The 25,914-nt window shown below is 40.4% G+C and overlaps 1 protein-coding gene and 1 non-coding gene across 8 annotated transcripts in view; both read left to right on the plus strand.

The window, feature by feature from the left end:
* The window catches only part of LOC127577752 (ethanolamine kinase 1-like), a 324,359-nt gene that overhangs the window by 85,427 nt on the left and 213,018 nt on the right, over positions 1-25,914 (plus strand). The window lies entirely within an intron of this gene.
* LOC127578035 (U1 spliceosomal RNA) lies at positions 11,502-11,666 on the plus strand. Its single transcript, XR_007957480.1, has one exon. It is a non-coding gene; the product is annotated as a U1 spliceosomal RNA (small nuclear RNA).

Genomic DNA, 25,914 nt, shown 5'->3' on the forward strand with positions numbered 1-25,914 from the left:
GTCATCCATGTATCAATGAATTATACAAACATAGGTTAGGGGACATTATTAAGAAGTATTCAAATGATGCAACATTTTGTCAGGTGATTGATAGTGAGGATGAAAGCTGTAGACTGTGGAAAGAAATCAAAGTTCTGGCCTGTAGGAAGAAAAGTGGCAAAGGGAACTCAGTCTGTAGAAAAGCGAGGGAGTGCATTGGAGGAGGACAAACAAAGCAAGGGAATATTCAATAAATGGTGGGATACTGAGAAGTCTGCAATGGGTCAACCCGTGTCTGCAGAAAGAAATGGTGTGGCCTCCTTCGGAACCACCAGGTAACTCAGCCCTATGTGCAGTGGAAGGAAGCCACAGCAGGAATGTCCAAGTCATGGGCTTGGGAGATATTCTGATGGCTGGCCCCATTTCATCAGTTACCAAGATAAAACTATACCACCCTGACCTTCAGTGAAAGGATCCCTGACTTCGATGGATGGGCAGAAGATAAAGAAGATAGAGACACAAGAGACTGCTAATACTGGAATCCAGAGCAACACACAAGATAGGGTAAAAGAAAGAGAAAATGGAAATGGAGGAGGATTAGTTACAGCAGGTACAGTTATCTCTGCCATAGGATTGCTAGGTTGAATTTACAGTTTAATATAGAACTAGGAAGCTATTAAATAGAATTAAAAATGATCTCCATGAAGCAATGTAGACAGTTACTCTCATTCTGTTCCTTGTATAAACTTCCTTCCAAAGCATTATAGCAGCATGTTGATCTCTCTGAACAGTCTCCTGATACTGGCAGAGCCAGTCACTCACCATGAGCAATGCCATAGGAGATGCATCTATTGTAAATGACGTTTATAATATTAACTTAACCATGTTTTGTAAAATAAAATAATGATTGTGTGTGAATTTCTGATTATAAAATAATATTCAAAACAGCCTGTGTATATTTTTTATCATTCCAGCATCAGGAGTCTGGATTATGATACATTTTTGGTGGACGCAATAAATATCCCTGTGATGTTCTTAAATAAAAACCATAAATAAGTGAATCTGGAACAAGTGGAATAATGAGGAATGTTTCTTCTGCAGTTGTCAACTGAATTTACAACTTCTTGTTCATAATAAAAAAACTGGCATGGCAGAAGTATTCAGTAAAGGGAGTTTTAGTTTATATTAAATTGGTAAAATTAAAGTAACATGGTTTTGTTGGCTGCAGTCTTTAATGTGGTATCAGGTCTATAGTTGCCATAATAATTTTATAAAGCAGACAGTGTTATGAATCCAGTTGATTTACAACTTCAGCAGTGCACTCCAGTTGTATTTCTTCTCATAACTTGTCCCGATAATTTAGTTATTTTGAGCTTGTTGTTCAGTTGCCTTTAGACCATTGTTGACATTTGTGGGTGGAGAGGTAGTGGGGGGGGTGGGGAGAAGGGGAGTGGGAATTTGAATCATTAGCTGGAAGCTGATGAGTCATCCAACTGGGAGTCTCCACGCAGTTTCACTAATTTTGTGGCGTGAGATTCTATGAAAATGAGAACCAGGCAATGAAAAACTAGGACCAAACATTTGTTAGAAAAATGGGAAACAAAGGGAAAATTAAGATAAAATTCAAAAGATTAAAGCTGGAGCCACTTGCATGTTAGCAGAGAATATTTTTTATTCATTCAGGAAATGTGGGCTTTGCAGGCTGTGCCAGTATTTAATTGCCCATCCCTAATTGCTGTTGAGAAGGTGTTGGTGAGCTGCGTGCTTGAACTGCTGTAGTCCATAAGGTGCAGGTATGCCCATAATGCTGTTAAAGAGAGAGCTCCAGGACTTTGACCCAGCAACAGTAAAGGAATGGTGATGTTTCAAGTCATCTGGTCACACTGCTCGCATACGTGTTTGACAACCATTTTAGGAGCAGAGTGGGAATTCCAGTTTTATTTTAAGAGGATTGTTAAAGATAGGGAAAAGAGAAAGCAGCATTTTTTGGGTGGAAGTGAGAGAGGACAGAGATGAAAGCAAAACTTGTAGATGTTGGTGGTGAATGTTGAAGGAAGTGGGTGAAACTGAAGTTAGTACTTGGGAAAAGTAAGTCCAATTGTTATATTGGAAACTTTATTTTATTCATCACAAAATAAGGAAGGCTAGTCAAAGGCTGTTTACAATTCTAGGTTTGCTATTTATTACACTGAAGGAACTTAATTCATGATCACCATAGTGTTAGAATTCCCTGGTAATGTCAGAATATTTTTACAACCAAATTGATCATCTATTGCAGCTGGAATAAAGACATTTTAAGAATGAGGAATTCATATCAACCATTGCAGTTAGGAAAAAGAGTCAAAGCCTTTGTTCAGCACTGCTGAATCAAAAGGCTGAAGGTTTAGGTCCCACTTCAGACAGTTGTGCACTGATCCAGCTTTTCTTCAGTATCGCCCTCAGGAACTGCTGCATTATTAGTGGTGCCTGATGTCAGAAGGGGTATTAAATAAAGGTTCTGTCTTCTCTCTTAGCTGGAAGTAAAAAAGTTTGTGATGCTATTTAGAAGAATAGTAACAACGTTCTCTTGAGTGCCCTGGCCAATATTTATCTCAATCAGTGCCTCAAATATTGATTATCTGGTCATATCTGACAATGCATTTTGTTGGACCACATGTGCACAAATTGGATGCCATGTTTCCTATATCACCACAGTGATTAACATGCTATTGGTTTGATCGAGCTTTGGAACATCCTGAGGTTGTGTAAATCTCTATATCAATGCAAGCCTTTTCCTGATTGTACAAGACAAACTACTGGAAAATGCAGCAAATAACATGTGCATTTTAATGAAGAACAAATCTCTTGTGACACTGTTGGCTTTCATAAAAGGAATTTGAGTAATGTTCTTCAGTTACAGGTATATGTCCCAATGTATTAGGAGAGTAATTACAAACATTTAAATATTACAGGCTTTTAATTAGGGCCGTTCTTTGAACTTCAGTTATTTTTTGAAAATGTTTATGTATTCTTACCAGTTTTGTTTAGATGTTTAATGTAAGGTACCTAGTTGCAATATATTATTTAGTTTGATGGAATGGTATTTTTGGAACTGTTTGAAGGACATTATGCAATTATCAGAATTCTGGGTGAGATTCCTTGCCCAGAGTCTGGTAGCCCCATTCTGCTGCTTTGTAGAGAATTAGGTTCAAAGTAAGATGGTTTAAAGTGATGTTGCAATACGTCTGTAGCTTTGACAATTATTAAGAGAAAGCCATTAGTCGCTGAGTTTGTTTGTACTGTTTATAATCCTTTGATTCTTTTGAAAAACACCAGCAAGCTTTCATGCAAATGAATACTTGGAAACACTAATGTCATGGGAAGAAAAAAATAAGTGTCTGTGTTTTACCAAAGCTTCAACTTCCATATTTTAGAGGAATAAATGAGTGTTCAAAGTGCTCTTGTGCATTGGCAGGGATTTGAGGCCTTTGAAGAGGTTATCCAGGAAGCTTCAATTTCTCAACAATTTTTCCCCATCATTATGTCCTTTTATCTATTTCCTAAGCATTTGCCATACTGTGGAATGACTTTATCAATGCCCATCTTCAGCTAGTCATATGAAGATTCATAAGAATAACTTGTGGTGAATGTAAATTTTGTTTAAGCCCTTTTGCTCTTCCCCAGGAAAGAATGTTTGTTTTACGCTGATCTTCCACCACTGATTTGACTGAGATTGTGAACTTGCTAGATGGGAATGTCTGTGAAAATGAATTTGCATATGCATGCCTGCTGAATAACGCTCTACATATAGTACACCCCTATAGTATTAATTGACATTTCTATTTAGTTTTGTTAGGAAGATGAGAAAAATAACAGACATGGAAAGTATGTAGAAGCTCTCTGGGATGCCCATGAAAGATCTTTGCAGTTTCCAGAAGTTTCTGAGATTTGTCTTTCTAAAGAATAAAACCTCCATTCATCCCTCACAAGGGAAATGTGGTACTCCATGCAACGAGCTCTCACTGAGCTCAGGAGTGGCTGTATCTCTGGACTGTGGTCCTGATAAAAATTGAATATAAACCAGTAGTCTCAGAAGACTTATTGATTACCTTCAAAGTATTTCATAGATGTATATTGTCTTCTAAAACTGGAGGACAAAGTCTCAGTTCCCTCCAGCAGTACTGCACTTGACTGCCAGACTTGATTGTGCTTAAGTCCTGCAGTCTGATTTGAACCTATTGTCTTCTGAGTCAGAGATAAAGCTTCTACTCACAGGTTATAGTTAGCTAGCAAAACACATTTTATATCAATAACCCCCTTGTGGCCAGCCTGAGCAGAATGGTGGGATCACTACAGAGCAGAATTCTGGTCACATTTTCCAATCCCAACATTACCTCCAATGAATTTCAAGAACAAGGTGCACAGGAAGCCATTAGTGAAGGTGTATTCTTCCTGCATTTTATTCAGCAATTCAATAAACATTGTTTCCATCTTAAGCAGGTGCTCTTGTGTTTCAGCAAGCCGGTTAAATGCTGCCATTTTATGGTTAGTCAAACCCACATCATTAAAAAGGACAACTATGAATAAAGAAACTAGTTGAAGAATGGATCAACACACTTCTTACAGGCCAATCCCTCACACACTCATCTGTTTTACCATCCTCACCTGTTGTACAGATATATTCCAGCCTTAATCATTCCACAAGCAGAAAGAGCCCTTGCACATTTTAGAGACACATCCTAGCCTTGCCTGTTTTATAGGTGGAAATGCAGAAACTGGCCTTGCTTGTTTTACATGCAGAAATTAGACATGTAATTCTACAAAAGCAAATGTGCGTTGTCCATTTTTACAGGTAAAATTGGTGTAAAATAATTTCTAGATCTGAACCATCATTTTCCTTTACAGTGGCTTGCAAGGGGCTAGGTGGATTCTGCCTGTAAAATATTTAACTGCATGATACTATCCAGCACTTTAAGCAATCTCTTGCAGATGTATGATCAATTCTTGGGTTAAGGTACATTCTGGATCAATTCATTATCACTGTCTGGTTGAAATGAAGGATTTATCCATTTAATCTATCTCAATCAGACAAATGTTTGGATATAAAGTGTTTCCTTCTCAATTCTGGTTGAGAAGGCATTCAGGTTTTGACAGCATACCCTTAATAACTATTAATTTAGGGTTTTTCATACAAAGTTAACTCTATGTCCCCAATGTACTATGTACCATGAGACCATCCAACGTCTTGACAGATGAAGAGAGTTGGTCCAATTCTTAAAGGTAGCTTGGAGCTCATTCTGTGTTCTCTGAGTGTTCTTTGCATTGATTGCTCCAACCTTGACCCACCTTGTCTGGACTGAACAGTTGTGAGCAATGCTGTCCCAATTGTCGGAAGGAATGCTCAATTTCTTTTGACATTGCTTGACTTTACTGCTGTACTAGAGTATTGACCTTTCTCTGCACCCCAGGAGTTAGCCACGGAGCACAGCCTTGGGTATCATCCTCTGAGCATGCACTGGTCATGGCCCAGCCAGCAAAGCATGGACTACATCAACTTTGGACTAATGTACTAATAGATCTCATTGTTGGCAATCAGTTGATCCTAACACTGCTGCTGGTGTCCACGACCCAGCTTTCACAGTCATAAAGGAAGGTAATGAGGATGCAACCTGACAGTGTCACCTTTGTGAGATACATTTACTAAACTGATTCTTTGCTTGGATAGTTGAGTTGCTTCTGACTGCCAGGGTCCGTGCCCATTGGGACAATCATTTGTTGGATACAATGTATACTGCAGTTCCTAGTCAGAACAGAGAAGACAGGGTTGCCATGGAACCAGCATCTCTTGTAGCAGGGATTGCAGAACTCTAGTGGAAAGGCAAAGGTCAAAACTGTTAGATTAGGAGTGTTGCAGCTTTTAACTGCTTTACCAAGCCGAGGGATACTCCATTACTTGTTGAGTGTGGTTCCAATAACGTGAGAATTGTTAGGCAACAAGATTCTAGCCTGTCAGTTTTTCCTTTCTCTAGAAGATGCCACTGCCCTACCCTTAGGCAATCTTCTGGCCAAAGCTGTTGAGGCTCCCCAAAGGAAGACTATTTTTTGAAGGTTGGGGGATGGACTACCCAGACTAAATCAAGTGTAATATCTCAGATTAAGCTGTTTGTTTTACTATGGAAGATTTGAATTCAAGAAGTCGAGCATTGCATTTCTCACTCACTACTAACTCATTGTAGGCTTCAGTCGGCAGCAAGTTGGAAAGAAATGTCTTTTGTCATGGTTCTACCAACAGTCCCCATGGTTCATTATGTCCCAGTATAAACTAAATTTTACACTAGAATCTCACTGTGATACTTTTTCAAACAGTTTTTACATCTGTATTTTTTAAAAAATCATTATTTTAATTTATTCCTTTGAGAAGTTGTCTTCATGCACTACATTGGGAAAAGGGAGTAATGAGTAAAAGGAGCTGAGGTGAATTGACAAAATGGTGAAAAAGACAACTTCTGATAAAGCCTTGGAAGTGGAGACAGAGGTAGTTGGGTGAACAGTTTAAGGAGGAAGCCTGCAGGGTAGAACCAAAAGTACGAGCTGGGACGTTGGGCTGAAGAAAATTGCACTTGTAAAATGGTGTGAAATCATCAGAAGAATTGTAAGCTTACGAGAGAATTTTGCAATTACCGAGAGATAAGGGATCATTGTAATTATAATTAAATATGTGGAAAATGTATGGCAATGGCCGCAGCTTCAATTAGAGGCTAGCTTTCAGGTCCTTTGGGGTTGGCTCATGGTCAGGCTCAGGTTGCTGTTGTAGGGTTGAGGGGGTGGGAATCAGTATCAAGAATTATGTGACAGAATGGTTAAGTAACTGTCCGGTGGTGGCAGAAATGTCATTGTCACAGTGGGCCTGGGGTTAGTACTGGAACCGTCAGAGACGCCATCAGAGAAGAGTAAGATCAGAAATTGAAGAAAAGCTTCACAGTGCTGAACTGCATGGTCTTTGGCTTGTCAGGGCAGGCCCACTTTACGTTTTGTTTTACTTCAAAAATAAACCTTATTCATAAATAACATATACTAGAAATACAATCAGAGTGTCATTCAGTCTGAATTTTCAAAGTGTTATTAGTTCAATACATTTGCAGTGTTAGCACCATGTGCGTACAAAGTGCCATTGCCACCCAGGTGTTTGAGAGGCTTTTTCACAGGGCTTAGTCCTTCAATGTCTCGAGGCAGCAGGGCCATAGACTTCAGGCCTTCCCCACAAAGCCATTGGCTGCATCAAGCTCCAGTACATTCCTCAGCGTGTACTCCTGCAGCCTGGAATGTGCTGGTTGGCAGCATTCCCTGATGGTCATCTCATTGTACTGGAAGGCCAGCAAGTTTGGGCCAGATCAACTTGTTGATCTGATTGAGTTGATGATCTTCCAGATGCACTTGATGCTTGTCTTGGTCTGGGAACCGTTCATCGATCAGAGAGTCCTCTGTTATGAAGCTGCTTGGGATGAACCTCGACAAGAACCCTTGCATCCTTTTTCAGACCTCCTTTGCAAATCCACAGTCCACAAAGAGATGGGCAATCTTCTAATCATCATCGCAGCCATCTTGAGGGCACTGTGCACTGTGGGTGAGGTGCAGACTGTGTAGAAAGGATCTAATGGGGAGGGCTCCTCTCACTACCAGCCATCTGAGGTCTTGGTGCTTGTTGGTGAATTCTGGTGATAAGACATTCTGCCCAGTGGTGTTGATAGTCTGCAAGGGAACCATCGCCGCATGATCTATTGTGTGCCTTAGTGCCTGCAGGATGTTCTGTCCTGACCACAGCCTGATGGACTTGTGGTCAAAGGTGTTTTCGTGAAAGAACATTTCCACAAAGAACAGGTAGTGTGCAAGCTCCAACTGAATGGAACATTGCCCATCCTTCGCAACACTGGGGACAGGCAAAAACCTCTGAACGTAGTGACACTTTGTGTTTTCGTACTCCGGTTCTACCATTGTTTGATGCAGCCACACACAAAGGTGGTCATCAGGATGAGGGCTCTATTGGGTACACATTTCCCTCATTGTCTGGGAACATGTGCATTGTGGCCTGTCCTACATGTTCCATCTTAGATCCCCAGATGAAATGGAAGATGGCTTGGGTGACTGCCACAGCAGATGAGCAGGGTATGGGCCACAGCTGCACCAAGTACAACAACAATGAGAGCAAAGAAACAAAGGACTGCAGATGCTGGAACCTAGGTGAAAAACACTATGATGCTGGAGGAACTCAGCAGGCCAGGCAGCATCCGTGGAGAAAAGCAGACGGTCAATGTTTCAGGTCAGGACTCTTCTTCAGGACTGAAGGTAGGAAAAGGGGAAGCCCAATATATAGGAGGGAAAAGCAGAGCAGTGATAGGTGGACAAATGAGGGGAGGCGGGGTGGGCACAAGGTGGTGATAGGTAGATGCAGGTAAGAGATAGTGACAGGCAGGTGCGGGGGAGGGAATGGGCCAAAGGTAAGGAGAGAAAGGAAAAAAAAGGGATAAAAAAAGAAAGATAGGCTAGGAAAGGGAAGAAGAGAAGAAGCATGGTGGTGGTGGGGGGGGGGGGTTACTTAAAGTGGGAGAATTCAATGTTCATGCTGTTAGGCTGCAAGGTTCCAAGATGGAAAATGAGGCGCTGTTCCTCCAGTTTGCACTTGGAATTCCCCTGGCAGTGGAGGAGGCCAAGGACTGACATATCAGTGATGGTGTGGGAGGGGAAAGTTGAAGTGACTGGCAACAGGGAGATGCAGATCGCGGTTACGGACAGAGCACAAGTGTTCTGCAAAATGGTCACCTAGTCTGCATTTGGTCTCACCAATATAGAGGAGGCCACACTTGGAGCACCTCACAGGTTCTGAGTGCTGCTTCCTCATTATCAAATTTTGTTTAACCTTGGCTACCTTCTCCAGTCAATTTTTGTTACTTGCCTTGGTCTCTACGAACCAGGTCCCCAGCACCTTCAGGTCGGACTTGGCTGTGAAGGGGACAGTGGACCGTTTGGGCTAGTTGCCAAGGAGCGTGCGTCACCCTTCCCACAGTTGACTCAGGCCCCCAGAGGCCTGCTCAAACTGGTCGCAGATGCTGATCAATCTGCAGATCAGCCGTGGATCTGAGCAGAAAACAGTGGCATCACCCATGTACAGGGAGGCTTTGATCTGTACGTCCCCACTGTGTGGCATCATCACCCTTCTTATGCCTGCGTCCATCCAGATTTATTCAGCAAAGGGTGCTGTGCAGCACACAGACAAGACAGGGGAGAGTGGGCAACCGTGCTTTACTCCAGACTTGATGAAGGTGTTATCTGTTTCCCATCCATTGATTTGGACTGCGCTATTGATGTCTGTGTAGAGCAGTTGGATCCAATTCCTGATTCCCTCCCCAAAGCTCATCTTGGAGAGCACTGTTCATCATGTACGTGTGCAATATCCTGTCGAAGGCCTTCTCCCCCAAGGATGCAATGGTATCTCTGAGCAACGCAAAGCTGCCAGAGATTTTCCTGCCAGGTACAGCCCCTAATATGTTATGCTCATGTCCATTATGAATAGCTGTTTCTCCATGACTGGCTCATGGCACTTGCAGACCACCAAAACACAAATTCATTTTGCAGTTGTGGTGTCCAAATGTGCATTGCATGCCATTGGATGCCACCGTATCTTCCCAGCTGCTTTCATTACAAGCCGAGGCCCCAGAAGCAATTTGGCGACTTGCATCAAGCATTCATTAAGTTTCCAACTGCCAAGTTTCTGATAAAATTCTGTCATGTTGAACTCAGGAGCAATTGTGCTCCAGGATAGAATTTCTCAGCTGATGACTGTTCCGGTGATGCTTGTGGAAAGATTGAAGCCTACCTGATAATGTTCTAACATCCTACTTACAATTACATATTCAAGTCCAATTATGAGGAGCACAATAATATTTTTTACCGCGAAGCTATGTCACACAAATTCATATTCACTTCCTGATGGTGGATATTATCATCAGAATATTGCCAAATTAAATAATGGCACCAAGGATCAATCCTGCTGTAAAGAAAACTACCAACTGATGAGTGCAATGTAAATAAGAATGTTTAACAGTAGAGAACACTTATCAGGACTGTCAATCAAATCAATCAGTCAGGTTTGTCTGCAACTGGCCCGACCAATCCAACGTCCCCTTCACCGTCAGGCCTGACTACCTGAAGGTGCTGGGGATCTGGTTCGAAGGAGCTGGGGCGTGCAAAAAAAATTGGCGGGAGCAGATTGGGAAGGTGAAGCAGAAACTGGGACTGTGGGAACAGCGCTCCCTATCGATAACTGGGAAGAACTTGATCATCAGGTGTGAGGTGCTCTCAGGGCTGCTGTACTTGATGCAGGTGTGGCCTGTTCCTCACTCCTCTGGCTTGGAAATCACCCATGCTGTCTTCCGGTTCACCTGGGGATCCAAGATGGAGCGGGTCCGATGGGTCACCATGCACAAATCCCTGGACAATGGAGGTAAAGGTGTCCCCAATGTCGCCCTCATCCGGATGACCACCTTCATCTGTGGCTGCATCAGGCTGTGCGTGGAACCCAAGTATGTGGGCACCAAGTGTCACTACATACCGAGGTTCTACCTGTCCCTGCTGTTGCGAAGGATGGGCCTGGCCCCGTGGCCACACAATGTCCCAGTCAGCTGGACGCTGCCGCACTACCTGTCCTTCGTGGAAAAGTTCTTCCGGACCAACACCTTTGACCACAAGTCCATCAGGCAGTGGTCAGCACGGAACATCCTGCAGACACTGCAGGAGAAGGACTCAATGGATACTGTGGGGTGGTTCCCTGAGCAGACTGTCCAGACCATCTGGCAGAATGCCTCATCGTCAGAACTCACCAACTAGCACCAAGACCTCGCTTGGCTGGCGGTGAGAGGGGCCCTCCCAATCAGATCCTTCCTGTATGGTCGGAACCTCACTCCCAGCGTGCACTGTCCCCGGGAGGACTGCGCCGGGGACGAGACGGTCGCCCACCTCTTTGCGGGCTGTGGCTTTGCGAGGAGGGTGTGGCGAAAGGTGCAAGGGTCCTTGTCACGGTTCATCCCCAGCAGCTGCGTAACAGAGGATTCTCTGATCTACGGGCTGTTCCCGGGGTCACACACAGAGACGGACATCAACTGCTGCTGGAAGGTCATCAACCCGGTGAAAGACGCCCTTTGGTCGGCCCGAAGCTTGTTGGTCTTCCAGCACTGCGAGATGTCCGTAGGGGAATGCTGCCGACTGGCACATTCCAGGCTGCAGGAGTACGTGCTGAGGGACGCACTGAAGCTGGGTGCAGCCAACGCAAAGGCTCGGTGGGGAAGGACTACAGTTTAGGGTTCTTCTGCCACTGGAGAGGGAGGGGCGGGGTCAGGTGAGAAAGCCCTAAATATTGTAAATACGGGACTGGGTAGCCCCCAGGGAGCCACACGTGTGGTATCGGTGCTGTTTTTTATATAAAGAGGTAACACTAATGATCTGTACAAGAATGTAAAGGCTTGCACTGTTTTATAATTGTATATAGTTTGTCTTTTATTATGAATAAAGTTTATTTTGATTAAAACAAAAGGTTCTCCCAGGACAAGGCTATCCCATTGCACTTCTGGTGTGCTGACGTCTGTGATGTCCCCAAATGCGGGATACTCGACTGCAAAATTTGTGGTAGTGGGGGACTGTGTTCGCTCTCTCCCCTGGCATTCAATTCAAAGACAGAACTGATGACATTCTTTCTCCGCAGCGAAAGCAGAGCCACGTGAGTGGTATCGGTGCTGTGTTTTTTATATATGAAAAGGTAACACTAATGATTGATCCTTAAACGAATGTAAAGGTCTGCACTGTTTTATTGTTGAATATAGTTTGTATTTTATTATGAATAAAGTCTATTTTGGATTAAAAAAAGGTTCTGCCAGGACGAGGCCAGCCCCAAAAAAATGGGAAAACATCCTTTTTATTTTTCCAGAGACAGATTCAGCAGGATCCAGAAATTGAATGTGGGAAGATCCAGCAAATATTTTTGACAAAGAAAAAGAAGCTTTCCGAATAGATGAGAGAAAAAGCTGCAGATCCACTGTGACTGTACTGGTGATGAAATGTGGAACAACACTGATGGTGTCCATATCATAATGTCAAAAGGGGCACAGAGTGTATCAAGCCTTCTTTCCCACTTTACTCGTGCAAACTTCCAACGTATCTTCTAGGCAATGACACCTTAATTCTCTTTCATTTGTGTGTTTTTTTGATCAGTTTTGAGGAATAGGACATTTTCTCCCACTTTATATCCACATATCATGGGATTAGTACAGATTTGGCACTGATAAATGCGACGTGGTGCTTTTCATGGATTAATTTATCTTAATTTCAACCAGTGCTATAGCACTGTCAGTGAAATTGCTAAATAGTGCCAGTAAGTGTCAAGTATGATTACTGTTTTGTGTTTTGAAACATAGTGAGCCAGTAACTGGATTCAGATGCATTTATGGTCCTTAGACATTTGTCCATTGAAGGTTTCATAATATCACTTTTATCAGTTGATTTTCCCCCCTCGTTGTAAGGGTTTCCATAAATAAAAACAAAACATTTGTAGCCATGCTGCTGAGCAAGATAATAAATTACCATATTTAAGGCTGGAGGTATATTTACAAATGCATGTTTGCATATAATTGAACAATTTGTAGGCATTTAAGAGCCGAAATCTATTTGCTTGATTAATTAGCTGCTTTCTTAATTGCAGGAAAAGTGTCTAAACAAAATTTCCCAGGTCCCTTTGAACAAAATTGCTTATTGGAAAAGAAACCGGAGGTTTAGCATTTCCTGCAGGGTGGAGATTTCCCACGAGATCTGCAATGCATTCAGCCTCCTCTGGGTTGTTGCATACATTCTCCAAGAAACGTAATTATCTCATGGTGTTGTACAAAATCCACAGCACTTGGTATATTTGTCAAATTAGTGTGGTTAGAGGCCGCTTGTAAATCACTGTGGTTGGAGACCACTTTCCTATTATCAACAGCATTCTCACTGGCTTGAACTTGTTGGCTTTGCATGAAACCTATTTTTCCCAGTGATGTTTCCCTCAGCCATCTGGTTATAGTTCCAACTCTTTGTCTAGAGTATGTTTACCTGGATTACTGATAGTTAATATAGAATTGTGCAAATTTTTTTTACAGTAGGCCTCATATATTTTACAATCAAAAACAAGCCTAAACTTTAATTATAATTGGTCTCCATTCCAAATATATATAATTTGAACGCATCCAAATTCCGAATGTGTCCAGGATTTAACAAATTAAGGATCTGATCAAGCATTTCCATGTGCTGCAATTTTGAATACAAGACACTTACTCTTGTGCTTTGTGGTGTGAGGGAAGTGATGGGTCTATATGTAGTGGGGTGAAGAGTAAGCATGTTACTCTTATAGTTATGCGAAAATTGAAATTTAACAAGACCAAGTCGGTGCATAACCTGGGGAATGATTCAGTGTTTGTAACACAACAGTGTATGATGTCAAGAGGCAAGGTAAAGAGCTGCTAAAGTTTTGCATGAAGACTAGTTCAAGTAAGGCACAAAATAATTGTAGAATGATGGACAAAAGCTGATCTACACATGCTTGTCTGTTAGTGGTTTAAGCAATGTAGCCATGAAGCATTGTCTGTTTCTGAGCCACTGTGTTTATAAAGGGCAAGCAATTTCATCGTAAGTTGCACATTAGGGGACTTGCGAGTTTACAGCTGAATGGTTGCAAATATTTGAGGAGTGCCAAGGTATCTACTAAATAATAATAGTGAAAAGTTGGCTGCAAAGAGGCCGCAGAGAATGATCTTAATACACTGTTGCAATGGATGCTGTAGTTTATGAAATGGCTGCCTTCAATGTTCTTCTGCTAGCTCTATCAAGTCTAAGTATGTGAAGCATCACTAAAACAAATACACAGAGTCTATATTGCAATGAGGAAGAGATAGGAGGCAGAAATCCAATGAGGAGAAACTAGAGAAATGAGTTGAGAGAACTTAAGCAAAGCGGGTTAATATAATCGACCGAATGCATTTGGGAGCAAGGAGATGTTGCATCAGAATGTGTGGCAGCTTCACTCTGGGTGTGACTCTGAGATGCAAGCAAGTTACAGGCCTATCAAGTTGGAAATGGTGTTATGATCTTCTGTAACTGAGCCTAATGGACATTGCAAATAGGTCTGGTGGGAAATCAGCTGATCACGTGAGTGCTAAAGACAGGGTGTCTACAGGACACATGATAGAAAAAGTGGGATGTCTTGCTGTGGATGCCATGGCAGACACCAGCCTGAGAAGACCCACTCTAATCCTTGAAGATACTAGAGGCTGATAGAGAAGGTAAGCTTTAGAAGCAGGGAAGCAACTGGAACAAACCTGATAGGACATTGTACATATATTGGAATCAGAGGATGAAGAAGCAGAAATGGGAATATTCAATATTATATACTGCATATCTCAAGAGAGTGATTAAGATAATGCATGTTAATTGAGGAGGCAGCCATTAACATGCATATAGATACTCTGGGGAGTAATTCCTTGAAGGGACAAGATGTGTATTTGGAATATTTCCTCCACCTACTACTGAAGTGGATGATGGCTCAGTTCTGCACCTACCTGGGAAACACCCTTAGAGGCATGAGTGAGATGAATTCCCAGGTGTCCATTAGCCATGAGTGTGTGTCGGTAATCCTGTGTGTGTATGAGAGTCACTCAGATGGAAATCTGTGCTTTTTAAAGACAATGGCCAGCAGCAGCAGGGAGATCGGGAAACCTTCCACACTACAGATTGGTGTGGCCCTGTCTTAGCAGATCACTGGTCAGGTGGGCTTGACCAGCACCAAGTGGCAGAAGCTGCAACTCAAACAAGGCAGCTGTAGGAAATGGTTGGTTAATGGCTGCAAGCAAAGTGCCAGGGGAAGGAAAAGAGACTGAGAATTTGTAAACGAGCAAAATGTGTGTTTCAGAAACTGCAGGAAATATGACCAAGAACTTATTGTCTTTGGGAGAACAAAAGCTTTCACTCAGATGAACCTGGAACGCATTCACATGTGGGAGTTGAACAGATTAAAATTAAGAGTTCCTAACCTCGTTATGTTGCTGATACAAGAGCAAGGCAGTGCTTCAAGGCAGGATATTAAAATGAATTGTCTGCAGATGGGAGAGGCAGTGAATGAGAAGAAATTGCTCAGGAAGAAGATCCAAGCTGGAGTACTAAACCAGGAGAAATTGATGAAGATGTGCAGCAGTAAAGACAACCTGTAGAGTCGTTCTGGAATGTAGTTTATTAAAAATCTTTCACTTTAAATAAAATCATCTGACCCCAAGGATGCCACAGACAGAATTCCTGACTCTCGAGTTGTGCCAGAATCTCAGGGTGTTCTCTGAATTTGAGTATGCAGTGGCTGCAGCATCAGTGTTCGCATTGGAAAAGAGCTTAGGTATAGAAGTATGTTGTCTCTCCATGGTTATCCATGGTATGGACATTTTACTCAAGGTGAATGACACATAAACACAACAAGATTTGAAGGTACTTACTGTGAATGAGACAGCAAGCTCTGACATATAACCCTTGGGTGTGGCACCATTGCTTAATTCACTGCTGAAAGTGACACAAGATAGAGCATGTGATGATATAGGGATATCCAAATGAAATTTTAGCAAAACTACCCACAAAACCAACAAGTCACACCACTAATCATAAGTGAGAGCAGGTCAAGAGTACCATGGATTTCCAATGAGGATATGAGGATGATAACACATGGGAGAGTGCCAAAGCTGAAAGAAAGGTTGAACAAAAACATGAACAGTACTGTTTTAAAAAATAGCGAGAAGCTGTTGGAAACCACAAGCCACAGGCAAGACTGCTCTAAAATCAACAAAGACTCCATGAATGGAGGCAAAACTGGGAACATACCATGGACTCAAGACCAGAGAGAATGCTACACTCAGAAGCCAGAATACAAATGACACAGGAGCAAGCAAAAGACAGCATGAAATGCAACTACAGGAATGAATTTATTATATTTCCTGGTCAGTTCTTGTTTATCTGTTGGTGAAATAAACCAATTTAAGAAGCAATTCACCATCAGGGACAGTGTTTAGGCAGTTGCAAAGCTATGGGAGTTAGTGACAGAGACAGCATCAAAAAGTGAGTCACGCAACTAATGGCCACCTATTTTGTTTAAAGGCTTGTGAATGGTGATAACTTAAGATGTCAGGCAAGTAAAAACAGCAGAATTAGTAAATTGTGTGAAGGGTGAGAATAATGACAAAAGACCAATGTAAAGATGATATTATAAAATGGATGAATTGTTATGCTGAGGCACCTATGGTCTGCCAGAGGGCAGATGAAGCTATTGTTTCCTTGATCACTGAAGAGATCCATGGCTACGGTGACAATGATAGTAATGAACCACAGAAGATCAGGGGATTAGTACACAAGGTTGCTGGAGCATAAGAATTTCATCATTCAGCAAGAAGTAATGAATGTTTACTGTGTCCAAAAGAAACTAAACAAGGAGACTCTTCAAGAAATACTCATGCATGCTATGAATCCAATGAATTCAAAAGTAAATGCTTTTTTAAGAGCTTGATCTGGTCCCATGGTATTTAATTATATGCATAAATTTGAGAACATATGCTAGATTTGCAAAAGCACCACTGTTATACACAGCAATATCTATACTCCAAATGTATTAGTAATCTGGATACTGTGCTGTCCTGAGCAATTTGTCCTGGAGATCATCACCTGCTCACTATGATGTACCATTATTTGTTTTACGCCAGTGCTTTAACGGGATTGCATAAAAGGAAAGGGAAATACAACATTTTCTTGATCACCATTTTATCACTATGTAGACACCTCTGATCTTAATGGCTTTTGCAAAGTCTTTTTTTTTGATTGGCATTAATCTTATGATTCAAGGAAATTCTCCAACTCACCTTTGCAAGCAGGAAAATTGTGTGAATTGTAGTTTGTCGAGCCAGGTACAAAAATTCACAGCATCTGAAGTTGTTTCCTGCTTCAAAGTTTGTACTTCCTGTTTCATGGAACTGCATTATTAATACTGTGATGCACAACCGTGAAGAAGTATAATGAACAGCATCCCACAATATCATCTTTCTACCACTCTACTCTGTCACTGCTGGACACTTTGTTCTTTGATGACCAGCTCTACATTTGGCAAGTTAACTTTAAAACCTAAACAAAATAAAAGCAGCGGAGATAAAGTAGGTAAACACTACGTGAACAGATGAGAATTTCTTTTGTGAAATAACCTGGCAGTTTACATTAAATAGAACAGGTCCATCTGCTTCTGGGAGATGACTGCTTTGCCAAAACAGATCTTTATTGACCTAAATGCAAATCATTTTATTCCTTTTCAAATTAAGACTGCAAAGAAGTTATTGTTAGAAATTAAAAATGTTGCATCTTTCATTATAGGTATAAGCTGATCAGGCAAAGGAAAAACAAAATTGGGCCAACCTCAGATTTTCAAGTGACCTACTGTTTTATTGTGGAACATTGTTAGTGTATAAATGGCTTGCTGCTGGTTATATCACTGTAAACCAGGCTGCCCTTGGGTTTCTGCGCTGACAAAAGGATTCATTGAAACATTCCTTTTTGATGTTTTTACAATCACTGAAGACACCTTTGAAGATTTGATGTTTACTTTATGTGCCTTTTTTCACAATTTAGATATTTGAGAAAAAGATGCTAAGCCATTAAAACAACTTCTTTGCTGCTCCATTTCAAACATATCCTGACTTGGGAGAGGAGGGGTCACAAATTCTGAAGGACAACTGGAAGCAAAGCAAAACTTAAGAGAAGCAGTTAAAAAAAGGGAGATAAAAGTTTTTAAAAGCTCAGTCTTTTTGATGAAAATAAAATTAAAGCGTTGAATCAGTAGCTCCAATAAATAAGCCATTGACTTCCAGCCAGGGTGTATTTGAGAGCCAGAGATTCACCTTGCATAACAGTGCTAGCATTTCATAGTTAGTTTGTTAAAAATGTCCAATTCTAGGCTTCTATTTGTTTCATAAATCTGCATGTAATATTGCTATAATAAAATATGGTGTCAAAATGAAACTAGAAGAACCTGAAACGAAATAGCAAAGCATAAATGATGTGAAGAAACATATAAAGTTATTGCTCTGACCTGTCAGTGATCTGCAATCAGTGTATTGATGAGGGCAGGTGATGGGGATCATTGTAGGTATGTGTTAGTATCCTCTCAAATCGTTACAAGCTATAATTTGTGCTGGTTGGAAAAGGAAACTGAAGAGAAGCTGTTCGGACAGTGACTTCTGTGCTCTTGGTGACAAAAGAGTGACAATAATAAAGTACCAGGAAAAGGTTTGTTTAGTGAGGCCTGCCCTAAGTAATCATCTCCATGATAAACTTGACTTTGACTTTGATGACTTATCTGGTGGTGTACTGAAGTTGGTTGCTTAAAAATAAAGAAGAGTTGCAAGAGACTGCAGATGCTGGAATCTGGAACAAAAAACAAACTGCTGGAGGAACTCAATGGGTCCAGCAGCATCTGTGGAGGGAAATGGGCAGTTGACATTTTGACCCAAAAGGTTGACTGTCCGTTTTCCTACACAGATGCTTCTGGCTTGCAGAGTTCCTCCAGCAGTTTGTCTCTTGCATAAAAATAAATATTCTGAAAGGTAAGTTATATTGTTTTGTCAATGGCATTGATATTTAGTTACCAGTTACCTCCTGCCTTTAGATCCTTTTTCCATGTAAGAAATGATGGGAGGCATTTAGGAGGTAGAAGGAGGAAGAGAAGGTGATTTTAACCCTAGAAATTTGGAAAATGCCTTTGAGACCCAATCATAATTCTGACATGGTGGGCTAAATGAGAAATGGAAGCAAGTTTCCAACCAAATGACAAACGGTGAGGAAATGAATCACATCCAGAAGAGGTGCTTAGAGGTAGGCTTTTACTCTTTTTAACAATTCTTGAGGAGATGTGAAGAGTAAGAGGGCCCCTTCAAGCCTCTTAAGGAATGCTTAGGTCTTGTGGCAATCTCTTACAATCTCCGTGGCATGGAAGGCTACTGAGCAAATGCTAGTAAATAGGATTAGTATGGATAGTACTTGATGGTTGGAATGGACATGGTGGACCAAAGGACCTGTTTCTGTGCTGTATGAATTTATAAGAGCTAATGGCAGAACATGGATCAATCCATCCACCCCCCACCCCCACCTCCCCACCTCATCCTCCCATTTATAAATTGACCTGGTGTTCAATTCATTTAGTCAGATTCCACTCAGGTCAAGCATTGAATTCTGTTCCAATCATTTTTAGTATTAATTTTTAAAATATGTGTGTGTCACTGACACAGCCAGGATTAATTGCCCAGCTGTAAGTGCCCTTGAGAATGTGGTGGTGAGCTACTTTCTTAACCTACTAGTGTCCTTCTGGTAAAGATACTCCCACACTTTTGTTGGGTACGGAGTACCAAAATGTAGACCCTGCAACACTGGAGGGAAGGCAATACATTTCCACGTCAGGGTGGAGGACAACCTTCAGATAGTGGTGTTCCTATGTGCCTGCCACCTTCATGGTGATAGAGATGTGAGTTTGGGAAGTGCTGCAGGAATATCTTAAGCAAACAATTGTAGTGCATATATAGATGGTACACACTGCTGTTGGTGGAGGAGATGAATATGTAGAGTGGTTGATGGGGTCAGGTAGGCTGATTTGTCTTAGACTGGATCGCGTTTCTTAAGTGTTGTTGAAGCTACACTTATCGAGGCAAATGGAGAATACATCATCATATTCCTAAGGTGTGTGTACAGATCCTGGTTGTATCAAGAGATGAGTCATATGCCACAAGGTGCCCTTATAGTGGTAGTATAATTTAGTTAGTACAATTGCATTTCTAGCCAGTCATGATCTTCAGGATGTTGATGTTCAGGGACTCAATGTTGCTAATATCATTGAATATCCAGAGTTGTTTGGTTAGATTCTCACTTATTGAAGATGGTCGACTCCTGGCACTGCTGTGGCATGAATGATACTTGCCACTTATTATCCCTTGTTGTCTGTGTCTTTCTGGATGAAGGAGCGGACCATGTCATTAACTGAGGAATTGTGAATTGAATTGAACAGTAAGCAATTATCAATGAGCGTTCCCACTTCTGATCTAATGTTGGAAGGAAGATCACTGATAAAGTTGTCGAAGATGGTTGGGTTGAGAACACTACTCTGAGGAACACCTGCCATGATGTCCTGGGGACAGGACCTTCCATAACCACAACCATCCTCCTTTGCATGAAGTAGGATACCAACCACTGGACTATTGGAGCATTTTCCTTTGATAGGCATTTTGTTAGAATGAAGATCTGATGCAAGGTATAACATTTTGATATTTAGAACAACTGACAGAAGATAAATACAAGCATTAAGAATTTTGTCTCTTTTCCCCACGGAAAAGAATTGGGAAACGATTATGTGTAAATTTTAAATGGATGGGCAATATGCTCCTTTGGGAACCATAAGGAAAGTTTAGATCTACTGGTGGAGTCATTGCTGCAAAATTCCTCATAGCTTGTCCCACTTACCTGGAAATGCAGGCAAAATGATCTTCATTGGCATTCAACTGCAGTGCTGCCTCACACCATCTAGGAATTTGCTGTCTATTTAAATATATTTAAATGGATGGTATTACAACTAAACTAAAATAAATTGATAGGAAATTTTGTGTGAAGTCCTGCTTGGTATTGCAGTTGAATTTGTGGAATATATGAACAGAACCACAGTTGAAATGACAGAAGTATTGATGATTCTTTCAGCTGCTGCTCGAAAAGCATTATGTAGTCTGGAGATATTTTGGGAAATTAACTCCAGCCAGTTATCCTTACCACACATCTGGACGGTACCAGAGGAGGAATTAACTTGGAACATACCTGCAAGCCATCGATTGTACTTCTATCATGGATGTGAAATCTGCAAATAGGCCTGGCACCCATCCCTGTGCAGTTAACTATTGAAGCCAATTAATGGAAAACTCTCTGAACCTGTGCAACTGTGTCCAGCTTTGTCTTAATGGTGTCAAATAAATCAGTCTGTCATTGTCATCTACTGAAATTACTGAGGAACATATCCACAAAAAATTCACAGGATGTGTGCAAGAATTTTTTTGGTAAATAAGGTCAATTAATATAGCCTAATGGCTTCACAAAATATTTTGTTTGAAGTTTTAGACCAATTTTAATAGATGGCTTTGTGGTAAAAGAATGATTTGCTATAAAGTAGAGGAATACAATGATATGTACACTTTCTAGCTCCTTTACAGGTTAGTGAATCATTTTGAGTAGAATTGGCCATGCATTCCACTATTCCTTGCTGCATATCGTCTGTACCATACAACCCAGTGTGCTTTCATTGCTGATACAGCTGGTTCTAATCCTGACACTTATGTCCATTTCTGAATGATGTGGTTCAGTGGTCAAGGTGAGTCAAAATAATCTGCAATCATTCACTCACGCCACAGCAAAACTGATGATGATTGTTTGGAATTAAAGACAATGCTTATGGTAAACCTACCAGTGATTCAGAGTGTTTAGACTGTCAAGTTGTGTGGGTATAAGTTACAAAAATGTGCACTGCATTTATTTTAAATGTTTGTTATTTATAGGTGCAGTCAGTACTGGAAAGGAGGGTTGTTCTACTAACAATCAGTGGTGCATGTAAAAAATGGAAAAACTAATGTAGAAAATAGAAGCTATTAAACACATGCAGGGTGTTTCTTTATTTGCCCATCCAAAAATACTGATGTCTTTTATTCTGTACTTATTTGATTTATATACATGGGAAAATATATATTAAAATTTTGAAATGTTGACCTTGGCATTGGCTTATTATTCTCCCATGTGATTTTTAATATCGGTCATATTTCCCATTCAAGAATCAATGGGACAGGTTAGTGCCTATCATTAATGCAAGAGATTTTCAATAGCTCTGAAGGCTTTTTCAGTGTCTCTGGGAGCTCACGTACATAATTATGGTTCTTGGGCAAGAAATCTGGTAGGAATTTGCCGGCTGTTTCACTGCATCAATTCATTTGCCCTACTTAATGTTCCAGTTGGAAAACACTCCTAGTGTGGGAGGAACTGGAATCATGTTGTGCTGTCTGCTGTAGCCTCAAAGTCATCTGAACAGGCTGAATAAAAGCTTAAAAGAATAAAGCTTAGAAGTAGTTGTAAAATACATTACTTTGAAAATGAATACTCCTTGAAGTGTACATAGTTGATGTATAACTACATTAAGTGAGAAATGTATAATAAATATAGGTGAAGCAAAGCAAATTTATTTCTGGCAGACCCATCTGCATCACTTAAAGAAAATGAAAGCATGGATTGCTAAATATTACCTATATTTTTGTTGCCATGTACATTTTGATTTTCAAGAGCAGCAATAGCATACAGAGCTGTGTGAAATATCTCTCATGTCCACATTGAAAGGCTGTGTAAATGACAGATTCATAGCATGCCATATAAAGCTAATATTGGGAAAAGGTCACTTTTTTTCTCAAAAAGGGTATATTTTGTTCTGCTTCATTTTTTTTGTTTGTTGGTGCATCACTGTTGGAATTACACTGGGAATAGGATTAAACCTGAGAAAGGAACTGGAAGAGATGAGGAACAGGAATGGATTTAGAAGCTGAATATACTAATTACAGGAGAATCTAAAGAAAACCGCTGTCTCTATTAAAAAATCTAACTATTGTTATGTTATTTCATCTGGCATTTTATATTTTAATGATCAGTGAAATGTGAGTAATATAGAACATCACACATCTGTTAATGTTTAGTGATGTACATCACAAGTGTGTTCCATTTAAATAAAGTACAAATACCTGATGGTCTTTTATCTCTTACTGTTGCCTTTGATGATGTTTATCAGTGGAAGCTTTAAGTTAATCCTGCTGCATATCATGACATCTAAACCTCTCTTCTGTAGTTTTATTTGATATAAATTTTGTTACCTTAAGCTGCACTATAATTCTCTCTTGAATGGTTTACTACACTGTAATATTAAATATATGTGTAATAAAATTTAAAGGATTACAAAGTACAACAAAACTTTAAAACTGCTTTTAATGTACACCAGCATACTTGAATGTTATAACATTTATTGTTACTTCTTTCTTGTCGATTTTCTACTTTGTACCTTCTCCCTGGAAAAGTTTTCAGAATCCAGTGTTAAAAAGACAGACAGATTCACATTAACATCCATTTTATTTTGTTTTGTCCCTATAGCTCATTTTTATTGTTAGTCTAATTGGACCTCAATGCATTCAATAGATACAAAAAGGAACAAGAATGACTAAAAGGTAATGGGGTTGTGAAAAAGATCAGAGAAACTTAACTGATGTGGTCTAGAAAGAAGGTGGTTAAGGATGTATCTTATTGATGTCGGTAAAGACATTGACTTAGTAGTCCCTTTAGGCAAAGGATGACTTGTTTCCATTCCAGTTCTATGCACCCTGAGGTGTTCTATGTGGAACCTACAGACTCAGCCACACGTGGGGCAGAAAGTGCTCAATGGACCATGCGGGTGAGTGGTTTGAGATCTTGCGTCACCTTCCATTGTTTGTGCGTGACCTCTGCGTGCTTCCATCATTAAAACTGAAGGAGTTTAGTGCCTTCCCAGATGTTCCGTCTCCATTTTAAACAGTTGCAGGCTAGGAACTCCCATGTTGAGAAAGATGTTACTTTTTTTAAGCAGTCTTTGAGAATGTCCTTAAAGTGCTTTTGGTGTCATCCTGTAAATCTCATCCTGTGATTGAACTTAACCTGCTGGTTTCAAGAACCTGGTGTCCAGCCACCCACAGGAGATGGTTAAGCCTTGATGCTGGAGTTGTTGGCCTTGAATAAGATACTGGCATTGGTTCCCTTATCCTGCAAATTGTTTAATAGGCTTTGCAGAGACAGCATTAGTGATACTGCTCCAGTGTTTTGATGCATCTCCTGTAGGTTGTCCATGATTTTAAAATAAACAGGAGAACACAGATCGCTGTTGCTCAGTAGACTATGAGGCTGGTGCCAGGCTAGAGTCTTTGTATCATCTTCCTTAGTCAGTAAATGTCTGAGTGGGCACACTGTAGATAGTGGAGAATTGTGTCTTCAGTATCTCCCTCTGTTGAGAATTGGCTCATGAAATTTGGAAAGTGATCTACATTTTTTGTTATAGATTTTGGTTATTGTGGGTGGTGTGGTGTGGCAGGGGCAAGTTGGTTGAGGAACTTTGCCTTCTGATATTTAGTATGAGGGCTATCTTTTCATACTTGATGACCTGGAGCTCGATCTCCAAGTGTGCATATTTTTAAGTATGATTTGTACACTGTGATCTAATAACTGAAGTTGGATGATCTTGATTCTGGAGTGGAGAAGACAAAAGTTAAATCATTTCCTGCCCATGCTGCTGACTACTTGATCTTCATTAGAGGTGTGGTGCATTTTGCAAAAGGGAAGATAGTGAAAGCTCATGTAAATACATAACTTGTTTGAACCCCATCTGCACTGAGAATGGATCTGTAGTGCACCTGTTGGGTAAGACCAGGGCTGGTATGACATCACATAGCAGATGTCGAGTGGTAACAAGGGTCTGAGGACAGCCAAATTCGGGAAGGTATCTTCATGATCCCCATGGTTAATGATTCAAAGGCTTTTGTAAGGCTGGAAAATGAGATGTAGATGGGACGAGTGTGTTTTGATGCACAAATATCTGGAGTGGAACTAACTTAACGAGTAGAAATAAATTTCTAAAACAATCCTTGAAAATTTGACTAAGCTACTAGGAACGATCTTTCAGAGAATTGGTAAAATCAAATACACAATGAAATTCAGGATGTTGGAGTGAATGAATTGAAAGGCATGATGGATCTTCATATTTTCACATGTTAATACTTTTGTTTCACCTGAGAATACTGGTGACTCTGGTAGTATGAAGGGATGAGTAACTGTACCTGGCTAAATGGTAAACTCTCCCATTGTTTATCACTGTCTCTATGAATTATGATTTACTGCCAGAAATATCAACCTTGATAACTTTTACCAGCCAATACCGGTTAAATAAATATTTTCACAGTTAAATAAATATTTTGTTTTGCAAAATGAAAAATGAATAAAAATTGGCAGTAAAGGAAAACTGCAGTAATTGTAATTTAATTATTAATAAAAAATAAAATTAAAATAAAAAATAAAAGTTCATTGTAACTGTTTTGAGCTTTAGTGATGTCTCTTTTAACGTAACTTTTGATCTTTTTAATGGCTGAGTTTATCACTGAAGCTATGTGGCAGAACTTATAAAAGTGAAAAGGCTAAGAAATCTGAAAGGATGCAATTTCCAACAAAGCAAATTAAATAACTTTGAAAACAATGGCCATTATATTTTATTTTTTCGCACTATTGTGGTATATATAACTTTTTCAGGTTGGCTTCACATTTTTCAAATGCATAAATTATAAACAGTTTAGAGAAAGCTATCATGACTTATACTTCTTTAATAACAAACTGATTTCTTTACCAGACCTGAACAATCCTTGAATCAGTTTAGATTTAATCAGTTTAAATTTACATTCACCTGTGGTATGGTGTGGGCAAGGTGGTTTGTGGACTATTTAAAATGTGACATATTTATGAGACAAAATCTCCTTAATAAAAAGACTCATGTTTATGGTAAGCCAATGCCCACAAACAACATGAAGTTCTGTGATATTAACTCAGTTTTTCTCTCTCCTCTACCCAGCATTTCACAGCTTTTGCATGTTCCTTTGTTTGTTTTCCCTCTGTCTAACTCCTCTCATTAATCTATAAATGAGTCAGCTTTGTTAACAACATATTAACTATGAGAGATATTTACTTTGTCCTACCCATCCATCTTCCACCCTCTGTGCCACATGAAACCAACTTGTTTTC

This window comes from Pristis pectinata, chromosome 14 (genome assembly GCF_009764475.1).
Source record: "Pristis pectinata isolate sPriPec2 chromosome 14, sPriPec2.1.pri, whole genome shotgun sequence".
NCBI classification, from domain to species: domain Eukaryota; kingdom Metazoa; phylum Chordata; class Chondrichthyes; order Rhinopristiformes; family Pristidae; genus Pristis; species Pristis pectinata.